Genomic DNA, 11475 nt, shown 5'->3' on the forward strand with positions numbered 1-11475 from the left:
ATCGAGGTATTTATGTCTTCAAGATATGTCTGTATTAGTTGAATTCTGTCTATATGTGCTCCTGGATAAATAAATGTAGGTGTCATCTTCATAGGAATGAAAATATATACAGTGTTTTGTAATCATACTGCCTAAGAGAAGCTTGTATAATAAAAACAAGTAACGGTCCCAGCACAGAATTCTGTGGAACTTGGTGACTAACTTTTGTGTGTGAAGAAGACTTCACAATTTGGCCATTTATGGCCAAATAGATATGATTCAAAGCGCTGCAGCACATTTCCTTTAATACCAACCATGTATTTTAATGTCTGTAGTAAGATACTCTGGTCAAGGGTATCGAACGCTGCTCTAAGGTCTAGCAGGACAAGCAGGGATGTCAGAGACAAGCATGCATTATCAGAGACCATAAGAAGGTAATGTTAAACCTTCACTAGTGCAGTTCCTGTGCAACTACTCTTACACGAATTGCTGAAGTAAAAAGAAGGTTAGAAACTGATTTGCTATTAGCTAAGCTTGATGAAGCAAGGTTTTTTAAGTAATCATTTAATTGCTGCCACCTTGTACATAGCCTGTTCATAAAGAGCAGTTCCTCATATTTAAAACTGAAACATTAATTATTAATAAAACTTCAGTCTTTAGGATGGGGGCCTAAAAGACACATTGATGGTTTAGAGGAGGAAATTATTGAAGATACCTGAGAAAACTCAATAGGATAGAAAGACTCTAAGTAAAGCCGTTATTAAAATTTCTGTACTTAAGGATACATCTGTGTGAAGGCTGTGAATATTCTTTTCTCTAATGGTTACATTTTCTTGGGAAGAAATTCATGAAGTTTGCTCAACAGAACGTCTTTGTCAGCCGAGCTACAGTGCTCTAAAGAAACCTGTTTTCTTCAATCAGTGGGGAATAGTAGGATGTCCTAGCTTTAAGAAAAGTGTTTTTACAGAGGAAAACAACCTTTTTTTTGGCTGAATGAAGATCTTTCAACCAATTCCTCTTCAGTTACGTCGTATCTGCTTCAGTGTTCACATTTGAGCAGTATATCAGGGAGTCATGCATCTCTGATTTGTTGCCTTCTTTTTCAAAGGAACTACACTAAACAGAATTGTATGCAGTGAGGATGTAACTCTATTAACAAGATATTTGACCTCTGTGGTTTTAGAGTTTAGATAGCTGCTCCGCATTGTGTGCATGGCATTGAAGAAGATAACGGCGGAGGAGTCACTTCCATTAATTTAGTTAGAGCACTTTCAGAAAGACATCTACTGTACTGGATTTTGTCCAGTGCTGTGTAATTCTAAGTTGTAGAAATAAATGTTATCAAAAAAGACAAAAGAGGATTTCCAGGAAATACTGTCAAATGTTCAGGTTCTATGCTGTATATCAGCACAAGAGCCGGACTATGATTAAAACAATGAATGGGATCGGGTACATTTGGAGAGTAGCTTGTTGAGTTTAATAAATAATGAAATGCAGTGTTAGGACTGTCATTTTCAAACTGTACATAAAATCACCTGCAACAATTAATTTATCAGAACCGAGCATGAAATGTGATTAAAGTCAGAAATCAGATAGAAACTCTGAAGGACTTAGAAGAGAGAGATTGAATATGTGTAATAGTGTACACGTAACTGATTTACTCTTTGGGGGACTTGAGGATGCCATATTGTTCTTTGTGAATTTTTAAGTTTTATTACTTTTATTTTTGCTGGTTTTTGGTTTCATGGGAGCAGAAACAGTCTGTACGGGGATGAGGACATCCAAAGAGCAGCTGCAGAGCGGCGTGTATGACTGATACTCTGCTTCCTGGTCCCAACTCTCGATAGTCATGATTTGGGGTGTTTAATAAATTGGTCAGATATCTAGAAATGAGAGCAGCTCTATCTAAAGTGGTACATATGCCATTTTTCCTATTAAGTTTTGGGTTTTGAGATTTGTGCTGTTACTTGTTATTTATGTACATATTATTTTATCACTGAAATTTTACAAATATTGTATCGTTTGGTTTGTGTTCTGCAGTCTGCTTTTCCACTCACTATGTGTTAATAGACGTCTCTGCATTGAATCATACTTGTTATTAATCTCTGGCTCTCTTCCACAGCATGTCTTTTATCCTGTCTTCCTTCTCTTGGCGCTGTATAAATGAAATTGAATTGAATTGAATTGAATTAAAAAGTTACTTTTGAAAGTAAACTGAGGACATGTATAGTTACTGACATACTTTAACAGGCATAGTCTGGCTGTACATTTACAGTACACCTCTGAGAGCACACTGCAGCACACAAAATGAAACAAAACCCTTACAGTGTTGGCCGAACACACGCACGCACACACACACACACACACACACACACACACACACACACACACACACACACACACACACACACACACACACTGCTTCTTTCGTTGAAAGGACACTCGCTGACGTTGTGTCGACCAGCCAAAGTGTCCCCACATGGTAGCAATGTCCTCACAGTGGTTTGAACCATATGCGCACACACACATTTCACCAGGTCTGCCTGTGTTACATCATGAGGTCCATGGGGGCACTGTTAGTCATATGACTTAACCTCATCTCCTGATCTCAGAGAAACACACACACAGACACAAACTATGCCTGAAACATGGCCTTGGCACACACAAATGGATGGGTTGCGCACACACACGCACACACACACACACTCCTCCCCCTCTGTACCCATCTCGGCATGACATCAGCTCATCCTGGGTTACTCGGCCTCCCGAGTGTCCTGATAGCAAAGATAAGGTAGGAAAGTCACTGATTAGCTGGGAATCTCGTTACACAGGGAGCAACGGATCCCTCCCTTCTTCCTCCTCCTCCCTCTTCTCCCTCCTCCACTGCTGATGCGTGAGTGCTTCTGAGGGCAAATCATGAGTAGATGGAGAAGAAAATAAAGAGCTCAAACGCAGTCTTTGCCATACTGACATGAAGCCAGACCTTGAATAATTTGCTGTAATGCTTTTGGGTTGTGGTCTTTTGACTTTTTCTGAAGAAGCACCAGCATGTTTTATTTTTGAATTTCTTATTATTCTTATCTTGATTTTTTAATTACAGTAGCATCTTATAAATCTTATATTTAAATGACTTTTGCTATCATCTAACCTCTGCTCAGGAATTGATAGTTCGTCATGGTTTTCTTGCCTACAACATCATGACATTCATGATACCATGTTTGTGTCTGTTTGCTTAGATATTTTGCTACATAGATAATTTGGGGTTTTGGTCCAGAGTGAACATTTCTGGAGAGATCAGAAAATGACTTGTACTGATATTCCCTAACCTAGCTGATGGTGTTTGAGAGGTTCTGCAAAGAAGACTGAGAGAAAAGGCCCCAAAATAGGTGTGCCAAGCATGTAGCATCATACTCAAAAACACTTGAGGCTGTAATTGCTTCAACAAAGTACTGAGCTGTGAATACTTGTGTACATGTTATATTTTAGTTTTTGATTTTTAATAAATTTGTAAAAATTTCAAGCAAAATTGTGTGTTTAATTTTGAAGTGAAATAGAAATTATATCCTTTTCCTGTATTCTCACTTTGGTCTTCTTTGCAGCTAAGCTAAGCTATAGTACCAATAGCACCACAAACACCATCAAGAGAAGCCCACTGACCAGCTGAGCCACATATTTTGAACAATATTACTGCTGATAGATAGCTGCAACATGAAGATAATGGTCTGTAAAGCTCTACATAGGACATCCAGCAGAAATCCATGCTGGTCATTTGATGTTATAACTTTGTGACTTGTGGAGAAAAAGCACATGTGGGATATTTGCCTCCAAGGGTTTCTAAAACATATTTAAAGGTGTGAAAGGGTCAATTTCAGTCCAAACCATTACCGTAACTGGTCTGCACTTTACAATGTGTTCCCGATGCACCCAGTCACACTGTGGAACCACCATCCACGGCACTGGTCTGCCATGGAAGGCAGGAACAACACTGATTTTAGTGTTTTGGACACCTTAGAGTAAAGGGGAGAACTGACCTGCTCCGTCACTGGAGCCATAACAGTTCACGATTGCTTTCTAAACCCAACCAATAGTTGAGTTTCCTAAGGCTTGGTGACCCTGTGGCAACTTCACTAGAGAAAAATGTGTCCCAGTTTCACCTAGTGAGACCTAAACCTAATCCAACTATACAGTAAGTATACAAATACATGTAAACTAAAAGTCAAAAAAGTATATAAAGTCAGTATTACTCTTTGTTTTTCACAATCTGCTCTCTGCATGGCTCTCAAATGACTTCCTAATGCAATTTTTTCCATTTCCTAATTGACAATTTTTAAGAAGTCACGAAGTTCACGCTCCACTCCCCCCTCTTTATTTTAAATCAGGAATTAACAATAAAGAAGGCTTATTTTAGGGAAATAAATGCTGGTAACATTTTTTTTGCTTACACTGGAGGCTAAACAATATTTTCAGCTCAGTTTCACTCCATATTTTTCTTCTGTTCCTTCACGCCACACCTGCAGAGGCTCTAACCTCTTGAGAAACCCTGCCTTAACCTAAACCCAGTCTCACCCTTGCCTTCACCTTATCCTAAACTCTTTATCTAACCTTAAAAGCGTCTTTACCTTAAAATTAAGTTATGTTGACTAAGTGAGTTTGAGCAGCTGACCAGAAGCGCTGATGCTCCTGGAGCAACTTGTATTATGATATTGTTCTAGGAGCAATGTCCGTATGGTAATATCACACTGACTGCCACCTGGAGGTAGACATTTGAACCATTCAGTAAAATGCTCGAAATAACGTATTATTTGGTTATTCAGGGTTTTTTTAAAATTGAAAAATTTGCATTAATTCACTTTAAAATTTAAACATTTAAATCCAGGTGAGGCTGTATGAGATTGCTTCGTTGTTGGCTTAAGTGCTCTATTCTTCTGATGTTACAGCAATTCTCAGTAAGGGTGTTGTTGCTCAACTGGTGCGTTGGGCCCATTGTCTCAAATACAAGGAGAGCAAATGTATGCTTGAGGGAGCCCCTATTAAGACTCAATCAGTCCTTTGGTGGGGTCCACTGACCCAGAAAATGGGTTTCCACAGCCAGAGGAAATGATACTCCATAATCACCTTACTGGCAACACTGGGGAGGGATTTTACTGGGATCCCACTCATTGTTACCGAGCACAATTATTCACAAATTGAACCTTTGCTTTAAGGATACTGCAGATGATGTTTTTTTGACAAGCTTATGAGTAAAAATTTATGGATAACATTTTCAAACCTGTTTATTTTCTGGCAGGTAATCTACACATTTGCTGGTTGTTTTGTTCACAGCCTGTATTGCTTCACGGTTTGTTAGTGTTTCCCACGCATTCCTGTCATATATGTATAATACAAGTGCAGGTGTATCATGTGTCCTTAGTGCTACTTTCACATGGGAGATGCAGTTGACGTTTCAAGACATACAAGTCAAACCTTGCTTTTATTTCTACTTTGGAAGTTGAGTTATGATCTTTAGTTTTTGAATAGGAACATTTTACCCAAGCTTTTACCCAGTTCACTTCAAAATCTCTCAAATATTAAATGAACTGCCATGACATTTGTTGGCTACAGATATTCCTAGTCCCCAGCAGATAAATCCTAATATCTTCAGTGATATTTTATTAAGCCACTGTGAACAGGATGTACACTGAAAATGCCTATAACAACAACTTAAGTTCCTCCTTTTCAGCTAAACCATACATTTGGTTGTATTGTTCACAGCCTTTCCCACACATTCCTGACATATACGTATCATCCAAGTGCAGGTGTATCGTATATCTTTCATGTTAGTTTCTCATGCAGCTAATAAGTAAACAGAGACAAAGAATGCTCAACCCATTATTTCAAGCATATACTTTTATTCATCACTGATTGGGAAGTTAAGTTATACTTTAGTTATACTACATTTTCTACCCCGCACTGACTGTCTGGCTTTATGGATGCCAGTACCAGTCATTCTTTTGATTCAAACTGAAGTAACTTGTCATTATAGACAGTCCTAGATATTCATAGTCCCCATAGGATGAATCCTGTGGGACTGTGCCTCACACTGAGCCTTTATAGCTGCTAAGTGACCTCTCTTTCTGACCTACCACTGTACGACATGTGAAAAACAACAAACTTGCAATATCCCTTAAACTAATAACGCCATATTATGACACATAGTACACCTGATATGGGATGGTCTAGTTCAGTGAAAACATTTTCCCTGTGCTATTCGGTTACACATGCTATTGCATAATCACAAGTGATTCTAAATGAGTCATTCAGGCACTTGTTATTTAAGATCTTCAGAGGACCTGTTTTGACAGCCGTGCCGATTGATCTGGCTTGGAGTCCGGTTTCACATGGGAATTGATTGTGTGATAAAGATAGAAAGACTGATTGACTTGACTCAGTAAGCATTATATTCAACAGCATCATAGCTACAGAAATTTAACTACACTTTATAGCCTAGAGTCATTTTTAAAGAGAACTAGAACTGAATTTAAAACTACTAAGCATTGCTCTACCTGATGCTTTACCCCTCCCCCTGGTTGAAGGAAGGGTTCAAACCAATTTCGGTTCACTGGCCACAAGTGATTCAGTTTGATCTCAGGTGTTCTGGGTCATTAAAAGCATAGTCTCTATTCCAAAAACAAAAAAAGGCACCTCATATTTTCCTGAGATATTAACAGATATAACAGTTTGAGGTATTACTGGGGATTAGGCTTGTTTAATCCTTGGCTCCACACCTTAAGGCTGTACTTCGGAGAAAGGCAAAACTGACTTTTTTGGAAAAAACTGATCTAGAGTTTGATGTGTGTCAGAATGATATTTTCTGTTCCCTGATTGCCAAGACTTGGAAGAACTATTTAATAAAAACAACAATGATTTATTATGAGTGCCTAGGGCCATAGTTAGAAGTAGGGTTAGGGTTGGGTTTGTCACAGATGAATTAAAAACTGATAGCAAAGAGAGTAAGTATGTTTATAGGCTGAAAAAAAGGTGGTGAAAACATTTGCGACAGATACCTTTATTTTGGCTTTAGCTGGACAGGGGATGTCAACTCCCCTTTGTGTGTCATATGTTAGGAGATGTTTGATAATGCTAAAAGAAACTTGGCCTACATCAAAGCAGCAGTGAGTCCAAATCATCGGCTGGAAGACTGTTGGACTGTGTGGGAGAACTGAGTCGCTAAAAACTGAGCAGCTAAACCTGACTTTTCCTTCGAGAGCTAATGGAGAACAGAAGAGCGTAAACAAGATTAGACTTTTATTTGCCTGTGGATAGACGCGTGACTCCAAATTAATGGTAATGCTGCTGCTATCAGCCGAAAATGTGAGTCAGTGTTGGTCCAGAAGTATTTCCATTGCCCCAAGTACTAAAATAACTTCACAGTTATATCACAGTGATGTCTGTGGCTGAGCCAGCAAGCATCAGGTATAACCCATCCCTCCCCACTACCACCCACTTTGAAACACCGTTCTTTAAAATTAAAAACAAAACCCGGTACGGTATAAGATATCTGGCTTCTTGGTAGCAAAATATAAATAAATGAGAATTTGGCCCAAGACTTTTGCACAGTACTGCATTTCACTTTTAATATAAAGCAAGAACTGGACGTGCAGTCTTTGTGTTTTCCTTTCTCTTTATCAGTGCAGCTTCTAGGTCAACACAACATAATGTGCCAAAGAAATGGAAAAAAGATTGGAATAAAACAACACTGTGATTACTTAAATCCACTTTAACACCATGTAGTTACCTGAGCAAGTGGTTGGCAATGCAAAATGTGAGCAAGAGCAGATGGCAGAGGTGATCAACTGAGAGGAGACGATAAGGTTTATTGGTGACATCCCCCGGCAACACAGCGTGTGAGAGATAAACTGCTGGTGCCATGTTTGGTTTGAGTAAATATTTTTGGAGGATGGATGGTGGTAACTGCGTGAGCAGTCTGTCATATTCATGTTAATGATTGTGGAACATGTTCAGCATCTCTATGATGTTGGTCTGGTTATTGTTTGCTGGCTGTTTCCAGTAATAAGCCTTTCAAAAGACACAGGGGCCGATGACCTGAACGGTTATTCAGTCAGCGCAGGTCAAATTGTAGTCAGAGGCGCCATCGTGAGGCTACTTATGGTAGAGCATGATTTTCCTGCAGACTTGCACATGAATGTTTGTGCAGTATGAGTCACCTACTACTCAGACACAACATAAAAGATATCCACTTACACTTAAATCCAAGATAACAGTGGAATTAAAACTGGGCCACATTATGAAAACATCTATATCAATTGTGAATTACCACTTTTTTTCATTATTCACTCGTCTTTTTTATATGAACCAGCTGAGATAACAATCAATCTCAAAACATTTGAAGTCAAGTCAATTTTATTTATAAAGCACATTTAAAAACAACAAGAGCTGACCAAAGCGCTGTGTCATTCTTTTGTAGAATATCAAAAGAATGACATCACAGGCAGGGAGGTTTAAAAACCACTGAATAAAAATGGGGTTTTAATGAGCTTTAAAAAGGCAGGACAGGTTCTAATATGCAGGTATAGTTTATTTCACATTTTTGGAGCAGCTACTGCAAAAGCCCTCTGCCCTCTGTGTTTCAGCCTGGATCTGGGAACAACAAGAAGATACTGTCAGCAGACCTTCGTGATCTAGCTGGTGTGTGCATAGTTAACAGATCACTGAGATAGCGGGGTGCCAGTCCATTTAAAATCAATTCTAAACCGCACAGTTAACCAGTGCAAACAAGCCAGTATGATGGGAGTAATGTAGTCTTGCTTGCATGTGCCAGTTAAAAGTCGAGCTGCAGCATTTTGGACCAACTGCAGTCGGCCAATCAGTCATAAAGTCTATTGCAATAGTCCATGCAGTATGAAATCAAGGCCAGAAAAAAGACAGAAAGGGCTTCACCTTTGCCATGATTCATAACTGAAAGAAGCTAACATATCAAGACAACATGGCGCCGTGTGTGTGTGTGTGTGTGTGTGTGTGTGTGTGTGTGTGTGTGTGTGTGTGTGTGTGTGTGTGTGTGTGTGTGGCTTGCCGTCAGCTATTATCTGTCCAGTTTGTCGTTGTATCGTTTTCATTTCTTTTCATCCAAAGTATTTGAAGCTTCATAATTTATTAAAATAAAGAAACTATTTGTGCACTGTGTATATTTGTGTCTCAGTGTTTTATCACTCAGTTTAGTTAAACCAGCAAGTCATAATGTGTTCCTAAAATCTTTTTTTTGTCAGTTACCTATAAACCAATGTCTGGCTGTTACACAGAAAAATGGAACTAATGCTTTGAAGAAGACAAAGAAGAGAGAAGCAAATAAACATTCTAGTAAATACTATAACGTGCATTTTGTAATATATTTTAATAAAAGCAGGAGTTCGTGTGTTTTCCCTCCCTAACTTTATGAAATCTATCAGATACATTTAAAAAGCTGTTAATTTAGCATAGATATAGATAGAGTGTCCCACATTAACAAAACGTTTAGTTAGGGGTAACGGTAAGGCAATAAAAAAATCAGTATACATGCATGGACTTTAAAAGCTTGGTGGTTCCTTGAGGTATTGGTATTAACAAATTTGCTTTATACATTCTGAGACCAGGAGGAGACACAAAACCCAGCCCAAGCAAAGGAAGGACATCTGGTTTAAAGTCCCTACCAAATCAAACATTTTGATCCCATCTGGTGGGGACCTTTGGGAAAGATGGGAGCAGCCCAAAGTACCTACATGGATTTAAAAGCTGTGGGCAGGCTCTCATAAGTGAAGGATTGAAAGTGTCTCTCAGGTTGCTTTTGAGGGTAATCACAGGCAGATTTAAACAGAAAGCCAAACATTAAAATCACACAAATACACACACTCAAAAATAAAATATACAAATAAATAAATGAACGACTGGAGGCAGGCAATAAGCAAGACAGCTAAAGGACAACAAGCATTAGATTTTAAAACAATCATGTGCAAAGGAATCACATAAAAGCAGATCAATAAAGAAGTGATTTAAATGAAAAAGTATACATGTAATCAGTGCTAAACCTGCAAGGCCTCGAAAGATGATTTTCTTTGGAGCTTTTTCACTATGCCTGACATTTTTTTCACAGGTTTTAGGTGTTTTATTAGCGTGACAGATTTTTATAGCATCATATGGTTGGAACAAGGTACATTTGGGACAAAAAGAAAGATAGCCACTCACTTGGACATCTGCCCCATTCACATCTAATATCAAATCATCACTTAACCTACATCTTTTGACTGTAAGAGGCCCGAGTAGCTGGAGGAAGCTCGTACAGGTAAAGCTAGATCGTGTAATCTCTGCACAACCAGCTCATCCAAGAAGGAAGTTCAAATCTTCTTGCTAACTAATCCACTGCTGTTCCACCTAGCTTATTTTTTCATGCAGGTACCAACAAAACTCCAGCCTGAGAAAACCTGTGAAGTTATGCAGGGCCTTAATGCTTTCTACACCTCAATCCGAATGTCTGTCTCAAAAGAAGCTTATTGCAATGTTACTTGCACCCATTAATTCTCATTTCTCTTTATTTATTCTTCATAGAGTGCATTGTAATTTCTAAGTCAATAAGCTAACTAATAATTAACGACAGCTTAAATGATCCTACAGGCATCTGTGAAGCAGTGGTCCCCTATGTATTTGGTTTTGTATCCAATCGAAGAAACAAAGACTGATCTGACTGACCACAAGGTGGAGTCAGTGAATTATTTTTCCAGAAATAAGAGCACTGCCTTACTTGCCATATTGCAGCAAACTGCACCTATGGTTATGTTTTTCCCCTTTAGATGACAGTAGTGCACGGGTGAAGATGAACCTTGCTGCTTCAGCTGTTTAATGTTTTACTTGTAGTTTTTGGTCACTATGTTCTCAAAACTGAGTTTAAACCGAGTTCCCCACTGAGATGTTTTGAATGTTGATTTTATAGTATTACTTTTGAAATATTTATCCAAACTAAAATATGATTATCGGACGAGAAACATGCTGCAAATGTATTTGTAGTTAAAAAAAAAGTAACTAGAAAAAAGGTAAGAATTCGCATGTTACTAACAATAAGAAACAAACAGTAATATATAAATAATAATACAAATAAATCAAATAATACAAATAAATCAATAGTACAAGTAAAAGTCAAGTTTTTCTTGGCTTTTCTCAAGCGTCCAAGTTGTGGATTTTAAGAGTGTATAAAACTCATTTCAGTTAGTGTTTGTCACTGATGCACCGATGTACCTGCATGTGTTCACACATGAACTATTATTACACTAATAACTTCCAACCACAGGTCATAATCCATGCTTGATATTTGGTATATTCATATTATCTATGTCATACTTTATATGTGGGTCCACAGCCATCTATCTCAGACATTTTAGAGAAGTAAGTTACTATTTCATGTTTTGATACAAGGATTGGTTGATTTAAAAAATCAGATTAATCAACAACTTAAGAACATATTTAAAGTTGTCA

This window comes from Oreochromis aureus, linkage group 8 (assembly GCF_013358895.1).
Source record: "Oreochromis aureus strain Israel breed Guangdong linkage group 8, ZZ_aureus, whole genome shotgun sequence".
NCBI lineage: Eukaryota > Metazoa > Chordata > Actinopteri > Cichliformes > Cichlidae > Oreochromis > Oreochromis aureus.